Raw genomic sequence first — 10,267 nt, 5'->3', positions numbered from 1 at the left:
CAGGAAGAAGCAAACTCCCTTCTTTCAGTATCACGAAATGTTTTTTACTGCTACTGGGGACTAAAAAGTCTCTACAAAGCCCCAACAAATAACTATAATTTTGGGAAGGTTTTAAAAAAAATCCAGAACTTTTGAAAATGATAAAAAAAATAAGAGAAATATATACAAAAATAAAATATTTTTAAGGGATTATAGAAAAAAATGAAATTATACTTGAAAATGGGCTTTTGCAAGTAGAATAAAGAAGGTGAATGGAAACTGAAAATAAGCATGAGATTAAATGGGCATGACAAAAATTAGTGATTCAGAAGCAGTGAAGATACTGTTTCATATTCATCTAGAAAGGAATTTCCTTAAAGGTTGGACAACTTTGAAGTAACAAAAGGTTTATAGAAATAACTGTTCCTAAAAAGCAGTCAAGGAAACATTTGAAAAATGTGCAGAGTTGTAAGTCCGTCAGCCAGCCCAGCTGCTATGCATCCTAGGGGATAAAAGGTATTTGCTGTGAAACTTCCTGTAGCGCTGTCAATGAAGCTTGAAAAGAGGTACAAATACTGGAAGACTGAAAAAAAAAATCAAATATGACCTCTTTTTTTTTTTCAATGAAAGCTAGAATGCCCTTTGTAACTGCAATCTATACTTGACCACTATGTATCTTACTCCAGCAATGTTGTACAACAAGAGTATGCTGTGTTCCAGAGACAAGGATTAAATTGCTTTTGCTTAGAATTTTGAGTTAGTTCATGAAGGTGTTATTCTGACAATGAAGAGATGCTTTGTAAAAATCAACTTTTGAATGAAGTCTCAGCTCACAGAGAGACCATTCAAGGCAGGGAGTAAAGCAGGAACCCTGCACAGACAGCAATGATTTTAACAACTGATGATCTGTGGCACAGATACACTGTTGGCTTTCTAGATGGTTTGTCACATGTTCTCATAAAAATCTTTATTTGTGTGTGTGTTTTGCAATATGTCTCTTATGTAATACAAGGAAGTGCCCCTCTGTTTCAGTTTCGTACTGCAGAAGACTTGCACATTGGGACTTGGCTTCTTGCAGATGATTGTGCCAGGGTACAGTTTGCACAGGACCTTCTGGGAGTGGCACACATGCAGCTGTGTCTAGCAGAGCTGCAGCATTGAGGGTGAGCAAATTGCTCTTGAATCACAGGACAGATTGGTTTTGTTGAAAATTGCAATCTGGGTTTGTTTTAAACCATCCTATATGGAATGGGAGTGTGTGGGAATGGGGTATGTGGGAGATTAGACTACAAAGAATTTTTGTCATTTTAATCTTAAGAAATTTAAGTAGTCCTTTAGTACTTCTTGAGGCAGTTCTTGCTATTTTCTTTCTCTCATTTCAAAGAATTAATTTGAATACTTTATCTGTATGCCACTCAGTGAGCAAGAAAACTATAGTCTTCTTTTCCAGTTAGGCACTGAGGCAAGGAAGCCTTAATGTTTTTTGCAGGGTTTCTCAGAGAATCCCAGCCAGTCTGTTCTGCCCAGACTGACAATTAAGACAGAGGCTTCTGTTAGAAGCAAACCAAATAGGAAAACGATCCTGGTGTGAGAAAGGTCAGTGTCACTGAGCTACTTGCAGTCTTCTCTGGAAAGTTTTTTTTCCTTGTCTGCTCTTCATAATATATATTTAAAGATGTGTTTGTTGTTGTTTTCTTATACCATTACTGGCAGTCTGTCATTTCTACATCCCTTGTCTTCAGTGTACTTCACTACACAAGAGAGTTATAAATACATCTAAATTTATTTGGTCGACTTCTGTGTTTATACAGTTCCCACTGAAGTGAGGTCACTGAACTAGAGAACTGACTCTCCAACTGGTTCTCAAACCCTTGTAGCATCTCACTGTCATTCTTGGCACGTGAAGCATGACCTCTTGTCCCACAGTGGCCAGGCATATTACCAAGAGGTTTTATCATAGTCACTTAATCCATATTTAATTAGTAATTTTTTTTTTCACAGCAGTGCATCTACATGGCAGTTTTATTTTTCATTTCCATTAATAACTCTGTGGTGTACAGATAAAAGTGAGAAATCAAAGGTCCCTGTAAATTCTTACGTTTCTGGAAAACTATAACTTGGGAGGGGAAAATCCTGAAAACTACAGTCAGATTTTATGTACACCTATTCCCCAACTGAATTAAAAATCATGGGAACCAGCTTCAGTCACTATGAAGTATCATGTGCTGAAACCTCATCACATCAACACATCACCAGCTAAGTATAGAGTAAACTTCTGGATGCAATCAAGTGACCCATGGCCTTGGCAAAGATCTAACTTGAAGTCTCATGGGGAAATAATTTCTGGTTCTTAATTTAAGACAAAGCCAAAGGAATCGAGCCCTTCAAGTGCTACAGTTAAAACCCAGAAATCCCACTTTGATTTGACTAGTGAGCTTCTCAGTTGCTAGCAGGTATGTGTGTAAGAGTTAGTGAGGCACAGATTTCCTGCTATTTTGCCCTTAATGTGGAAAAATCAATCACCCTCTTTAAACAGCAGACTTCAGATAAAACATGCAGTGCTCAGCCCTTATGAAAAGGCTCTCTTTTTCCAAGACTTTGATAAGAAGAGGAAGTTAAACAGAATTTTAACCTTTTTTGTGAGTACTTTTGAAGTGACTGAGGACCTGATTTTCATTTGCATCAAGGCTTCTGCATTAAGCTTAAAGAGCCTTAAATGGGCATAAGCTGTAATTAGGACCAAGTCCCCTGTCTCTCCTAGCTTAAGGTATGTAACGACTCTGAATCTTTAATGTCTATAGATGCAGCTCCAGGGGAGTACCTCTGATGTCCAGAGATTCAGCTCTAGGGAATAGTGACAGCCTGGCAACAGCCCAGAAATGTGATTAAACAAAAGTCTATCCTCTGAAACCTCTAGAAAATCAGTGTTTAAAAGCATTAAAAATTTATTATTATTCTTTATTCAGGATCCATATCACACAGAAATATGAAACCAACCGTTATAGTTTTCAGTCGGTGGTGAAGAAGCCTAAAAATTTTCATCATTTCTTATCGGATTATTTTACATATATGATACATTTACTGATATTTTATTTTTCATATGTATTATTTGTACATAGGTATATTAAAAATGTGTCAGTGAATAAGGTCCACAAAGAAAAGCTATAGCTGCTTTAAATTAGAGAATCCAGTTTGCATGTTTTCTTTATGATTACTGCGAGTGCATAATTTCAGAAGGTGTGTGGGGGAAAATGATCTAATGCTCATATAGTGCCTTGTGTTCCTCAAATAGAAAAATTGTACAAGGGCAAAACCTGACTTTAGCTTTAAAACCATAAATAGGATGTTCTTAAAAGGGTAGCATAAGGCAAAAAAATAAGTTGTTCCTGTAGTCTTAAAATTCCTGCACCTTGATTCCCTATACATTTGTCTACCTCCATCTCATTCAGGACCATCCTGATGTTCCTGGTCTTGCAAGGGACACTTGTATTTTGGCTAACAGTGCTTGGAGCTTGCTGGGTCATCAGCCAGCTGTTGCCACCCAAAATATGGCACAATTTATGTCCAGCTAATCCCCCCAAATGGCAGAATTTTATCTTGCTGTTCTCCCCTACCTGTGTATTGCTGCAAAACCAGTAAGAATATCATTTTCTTTGGAACTCCTCTTTCAGATGCAAAGTTCCTCTGTGGATTTCTCTGTTACTGCCAGGGCACTGGCAGGCAGGAAAAAAAACCAAAACAAACCACACCACCAGATGAAAAGCAGTGTTGCAAATACCTCATTTCCGTGGGCAGCCAGGTTAAGAAAAGAAGCTTATAAAGCCTGTGACCATCCGGCTCTTGGCCATGAGCAGCCCAGCAGTGAGAGGAAGGAAAAGACCAATAATACTGAGCTGTGATTCTTCAGTGCAAATCCTGTGCCAAGACATCTGTGTCCTGAACAGAAAGAAATGGAACCATTTTGGTAATTTGTCTCCTGGGTTTAGGGTAAAATATGTCACAAGGATACAGGATATCCTAGGGAGTTCTTACCAATTATAGTACACACAGTAATGGCAACACAAATGAAGGTAGATTTGGTATACTCATTGAATCACTTAGCACATGTAAGAGAGAAGAAAGGAGGTGTCTGATGTCAGGAACCTTGTGGTGACTGGTACAGAGGACAGCAAAGGAGTCTCCCACAGCTTCTTCCCCCTAGGCTGGTTCCAGAGCAGCAAGATATGACTGTATAAAAAGTGAGGAGAGCACTTTTTTTTGGCACAAGAAATCTAGCTAGAATTTTCCAGCTCGTGAAATAAAACTAAAGAAAAGTATTAGTTTAATAATGGCAAATATAAAGCATAAAAAATAGTATCTATATTATTATATTTAATAAAAAATGTCATCTTGATATATGAAATAAAGTTTTTAATAAAAACCCCAGGTATTCCTAGGGCCATAAGTTGTGGAAGGTGGGAGAGTATTCCACAGAAGTACAGGGATATTGGAATAGGTGAATCTTTGGTCAGGAAAGCCTTTTGTCAGTCTGTTTGTTCATACTTCAGTTACTGACATTTAAAGTTGGATATTTCATATCATAGTCAAAGGAATTATTCAATAAAGTTCCTGCTGATAGCAATGCTAACATATATCCTGCTGTTTATTTTCTTCATAAAAAGCAACAACTATATTTTAGTTCATGAGCATGCATTTTACATCGTTTAAGTTACATGAAATGGAGAGTTAGAGCACTGTATCTAGAGATGAACTATAATGGGTTTATTGTTGCATATCTGAAATACAGGCTGAGTGTGAAGGAGTCATAGTTTGATTTACTCTTGGAAGGAAAAAGTTTTTCTATCACCAAGGATAGAAAAGGAAGGATATGTTTTTCTATCACCAGGTCGTTCCCAAATGTCACATGAAAAGTTTTTTAAAGCATCACTACTTAATTGATATTGAGACTCAGTACCTAAGCCTTTTAGACATAATTGCAGTCCTATACAGATGAAATTGGTGCATCTGAGAAGAAACCAGAGGTTCTGATGTATGTGTATGTCTGTTTAATATTTTTATGATTTATATACTTTAGCTTGAAAACATAGTCAGATTTACGTTGAAATTAAAAAAAAAACAACAAAACACAAACCTGGAAACAGAAGGCAAAAGCTGAACTTTAGTAACTGTCACTAATGATTCCAGATTGGATGCTCTCATGCATAGCCTACTAAGCCAAATGAAGGTGCATAATAAAAAATGTCACTGAATTGAGAACGTTAATTTTTCAGGAGATGTTGAGTTGGTAGTTGTCTTTTTTTATATATTTAGCTAGGAACACATACCAAAGCATGTTCTAAGTTATGTATAAATAACTATATCTTTCCCCCATGCAGAGAGAGCATGTCTCACAATTTGTGCTGGTAAAATTTAGGATGACAGAATATATACAGTAAAAGCAGAATATGGAAGAAGGATTGTTGTGATTTTTAACATAAAAACTTCTGTCTACAGAAGAGAGAAAGAAACAAAGCTTTTTGGGGGCACTCCTAATTGAAACAGGCCAAATAATAAAGTGTACAGAATTAGAAGGCCTTTTTACAAAGCAATAGACAGAAAAGATTCAAAAAGAATTCAAAAAATATCCAAGAGTACTTTTGAGATTGGATACTTTTGATGTCCTTGGGGGACATCAGTGGGAAATTCCTGGGTATGTCTGCTTGGGGTTATTCCATTGGATTACTTTAGTCATTCACTGAAATTATAGTAATTAAAGAGATTTAACAGAAGTGCACACATACCACCTGTTTTTTCCCCAGTCAAGGTGCTTTTTTTATTAATCATACAGTCTCTATATAGCTATATGTCTATACATTAATAAATCCTCCAATATTCCATGAGGCTATTCCGTAGTTGTTCTAATGGTGAATCCCAGGATGCCTACCAGAAACTACAGAAATTTGGAAACTTGACTAAAAAGTAACAACTCCTGTGATTCCTGTGCTGGTATCTGCTGATTTTTCCAGCATCACCTGTGACCTGCTGACAGGCAGAGCAAGGGATGCTGCCCAGAGCGTCCATCAGAGTGTGCACACATTGGCAGGAGGGCAGCAGACTGGTTTGGCAGTGTCATTTATCAGGTTTCTGAGGACATGGGAAAATTATTAACAGAGAAGAAAAAAGACAAGGACTGAAGAGCAGTTTTTCTGGAACCACTGCCCATGATATGAGATGTGCTTGTAGACTGAGCCAACTAGCAGATCTCCTGGGAGAGGTGGTGAAGCAAAACTCAGATGTCTGAGCCTCCTAGCAGATTATCAGAAAGGTAAAGGAAACTGCTGAGAAATCTGTGTCCTGGAAGTCACCTAAGTGTTGCAGCACCAGAGCAGCAGCATGAAAGTTGTCTCCAGTGCAGGAGAAATAGGTTGCCCCTGCTCTTTGGGGTGCTGGCTGCCCCCACTTACTGCCTGTTAGTAGTTAACCAGGTTGGGGCTGGCAGATCAGCTTCTGGGCTTGTTGCCATGGAAGATTGAGATGTTTCTTTGAGCAGTGCTGCTCTACCAGGTGTATACACAGGAGGAACTGGCATCTCTTCAGAAAGCAGAGGAGAGAGATTTGTGTCCACTGATTTTTGGGAGCAACTTTTCTGCTTCATTTGCTCTGACAGTGCCTTCTCAATGTTTGGGTTAGTGACTCCTAGATGGAACTAAATGTAGCACCTGGGAAGGGCAGGACTGACCCCTGCAGTAGTCCATGCACATGCATGGCAGGGCATTAATGATCACTGTGTAGCATCTATTCCTAGATTTACATCAGACAACAGTAGAGTTTGAAAAAAGAGTTCCCATGTAGCTGGCACAGACACTACTTAAAAGTATAAAATGCTGCCACCCATTTCAAGGGCTAAAAAAGGAGTAGAAAACTTGCTTGCTGATATTCTCAGTGAGAAAAGTAACATATGAAAAGGCAGAAAGTACCTTGATGAGGCTTTTGGAAATAAAGCCTTAGGATGGCATGCAACTACACAGGCTGGCAGAGACAGTGGCAACAGAAGCTGCTTCTTAGTAGGCTGGACACTTCAGATAAGTTCGCTGTAATCTTCCTTTCTTCCTACATCTACTCTTGTTTTAAAATACTAATTCAGCTATAAAAGCCTTTAGTTCCACTTCCTCCACTTAAATGAATGAAAAAAGGCTCTTTATACAAATTCTGATCCCAATCCCACATATGTAAAACAAGATTAACTTGGTTGACTTTAATGGCATCAGTTGGGGCATACTTTACTGAAACCCATCAACAATTAGATCACTTGGCTTAAGTCAAGTGCATAAATAACAAAGGCATTTCTAGTGCTTTCCCTGCAACCTGGTTTCATTTGGCTGTTCCTGGAGTTAATCTTAGCTCTGAGTTCAAAAAGACCTGGATTTCACCCAGAGGTGTTCCATCAGCATAAATCTGGCCTAAATGATACCAGAATAAGCTCTACCAGCTGAGTGAACCATGCAAGCATCTTTCAGCTGCAAGTTTGGGGCTTTCAGTGCACCTGTCTAGTACTCTGCTGAGGCTGAAAGGGAGCACATCTCACCAGTGATGGGAAACCAAGAGAAGAGAAACATACTTGCAATTCCAAAATAACTACATGGAAAAGCATTGCTTAGAAATAACTCACACACATCCTTGCATAAGTATTCTTTGTCTGTGAGCAGGGCTAACTTGTAGTGAACTCCTTGATGTGGGATTTTATTTTCAGACCACTGCAGACAGATTTTTGTTCAAAGCAACAACTGTACTACTTACTGCATGCCACAGCTGTTTTTAGAAAGAATTGCCACAAAACATAATTTAAAAAGAACTTTCATGTCAGACCCACAAACTTCTAAGCATACTTACCAAATAGTACATATTTCTATCAAAAAACTCTATTCCATTTTTCTAAAACAACAGTATTATTATATAATTCTTTATTTCAGTAGACATCAATGTTCTGTTCTTTTCCTGTATGTTAATGGGAAGGGAACAAGACTATGTTGTCTTTATCTGTTATACTTATCATGCAAAATAGATGCAGGCTACTGTTGGGTACTTGAGCAGCTTTCTGTGCACATTTTGAAACTTTGAAACTGGTTTGCCCAGACAGCTGCAGATGAAACAAAGTGTGGGAAAGTCAAGACCCAAAACTCAACTGAAGACATACCTGGACCGAGGGCCCTACCACCTTTATGACATAAAGCAACATCATTCTGTTTTTAATGGAGCCTGTTTTCTGTAGATAAGGGTGTGGCCATAGCAGTGCTCAAACTCCTATTGCTGAGAAATTTCATATGGAAACTAGAATGGGAAAAAAAGTCTGATATCCAACTTCTTCTTCAATTATGCTGAATATTAGTATCATCATGAAATGTGAATCTAAAAGGGGAAAACCAGCTGATTTAAAAAAAAATGTTATGTCCTTTGTTTCCTACCCACAAGCATCTCTGTCCTGAATCCTGGGCTAGAAATCTCTTTCCATAGAAGTTTTGCATAAGGCATGCTTACCCAGTCTGGCAGCAAATCTGCCTTGGTCTCTGCACATGAACAAAATACACTCTTCTTAGTCTTCATTATGACCATAAAGAAAAAAAAATTAGGTATTTAGACACTCAACGTCCATTTTAACCCTCATCTAACTGTAATCCCTGATTATTCAATACCCTCAGATGTGTGCATGCAGCTTCCAATGGGTGAATTTATGCCAGTGCCATATTGAGCAGCACTGCATTTCCCTTCTGAATAGCTATGCCAGTTTTCAGCTTTAGAAAGGACACAATTTGAGGTTGAGCATTCTCACTGTCTGTCTGTGTGGGGTGCCCAGACCTACTGCTTTTTTGTGTGCTTTTCATGGTGAAGCATGGGCAGGCCACTGACTGCAAGAAAGTCCTCTAATTTTATTCTTTAACGCTGTTGTGTCCAAAAAAGTGACAAAATACAGAGGACTGAAACTAAATCAGATACCTCTGCCTTTAGTTAATCAAAGCTGTAGTGCAGACAGGTCTTGAAAAGGTTGGAAGGAACTCCAGCATCTTGTCTTCGTTTCATTTTTTGCAGATGTGTGTGCCAGCTTTTTTTTCTTTTGAGATAAATGCAAGCAAATACATGTGCATATTATCTATAATGTTATTTTATATAACTCAGTATTTACCTGTTGTTTATATACTATAGATAAGCACACAGAGAATTTTCTAGCAGAAAATTTAAGATGACAACTGAAAAGCTTCTTCTAGGAGAAACAGATATTTTCAAAGAGGTGAAAGCACTACATTAGGGAGCAAAGCTCTAAGCAATGTATGTCATTTTCTCACAGACCCCTTTCCTTTTGTACTCCCTCCTTTGCCTTTATTGTTACTTCATCATAAAAAACAGTGCTCTAGGGTAGACCTCAGAGCCCCAGTTCCTACCAACCTCTTCCTTCCTTATTCTCAGTAGCAGAAGCTACTGCAAGGTTACTTTGTGATCAAGAAAAGTTTATACAATGCCCCAACTCTGCAGCTTTCAACTGTTCCTCATTTTTCCAGATTAGTGCCTTAATTAAGTCCAAATGTTTTTCATTTTCTCCCTTATGGTCCCTTCTGTGAAACCTGATGCTGGCCATGGACACTGTCCTCTTGTGACCTTTTCTCTTCCTGTTCCTGCTGCTGGCTGGCTTTTAAATTGTGAGCAATTGTAGGAGGGTGATGGTTGCACACTTTTTTGTCTCTTCACACACACAGGGAGGGGGCTGTTCACTCTTTGCTAAAGTCAGAACCAGTCAGGACTCCAACTTGCTTTTCCCCTTCTCTATGAGGCAGAAGAGAGTGAGAAGAAAACAGATTTTTAGCTGCTGGATGAAGACATTCATGCCATTCACTTGAGTCACTCTCAATATAAACTTTTAATACAGTGCAACAGTAATTTATCACATTGCATAAAATGAGGTTTCTAAAGTTCAGCCATTGATTTTAAGATTATTATTTTTAGGCAGCTCTCTTGCAAGTTCAGCCTGCGATTTCACGTGCATTATTTCAGCAAATCACGTGGGTGCCTGTGAGGGCAGGAAGAGAGCTCCAAATGTTCAACACAGAGGAGAGAGTTCAGCAGAATGGAAACACAGAAATTTTAAATGACTCATTTAGAAATTTACCTGTAACAATGAAGTACAAATTTTGCCAATACAGTATGTCAACAGAGCTGAACTGAAGATAACAGAGGAAAATTAAATTAGCTAAGAATCTGGCCCAAGTGATTAAGGAAAGAGAAACTAAAGAAAACAAAAAAGGGCTTCATCTTTTTCTTG

This window comes from Molothrus ater, chromosome 1, assembly GCF_012460135.2.
Source record: "Molothrus ater isolate BHLD 08-10-18 breed brown headed cowbird chromosome 1, BPBGC_Mater_1.1, whole genome shotgun sequence".
Classification (NCBI taxonomy): domain Eukaryota; kingdom Metazoa; phylum Chordata; class Aves; order Passeriformes; family Icteridae; genus Molothrus; species Molothrus ater.
The sequence above is the reverse complement of the archived record's forward strand: the minus strand, read 5'-3'. Positions refer to the sequence as shown.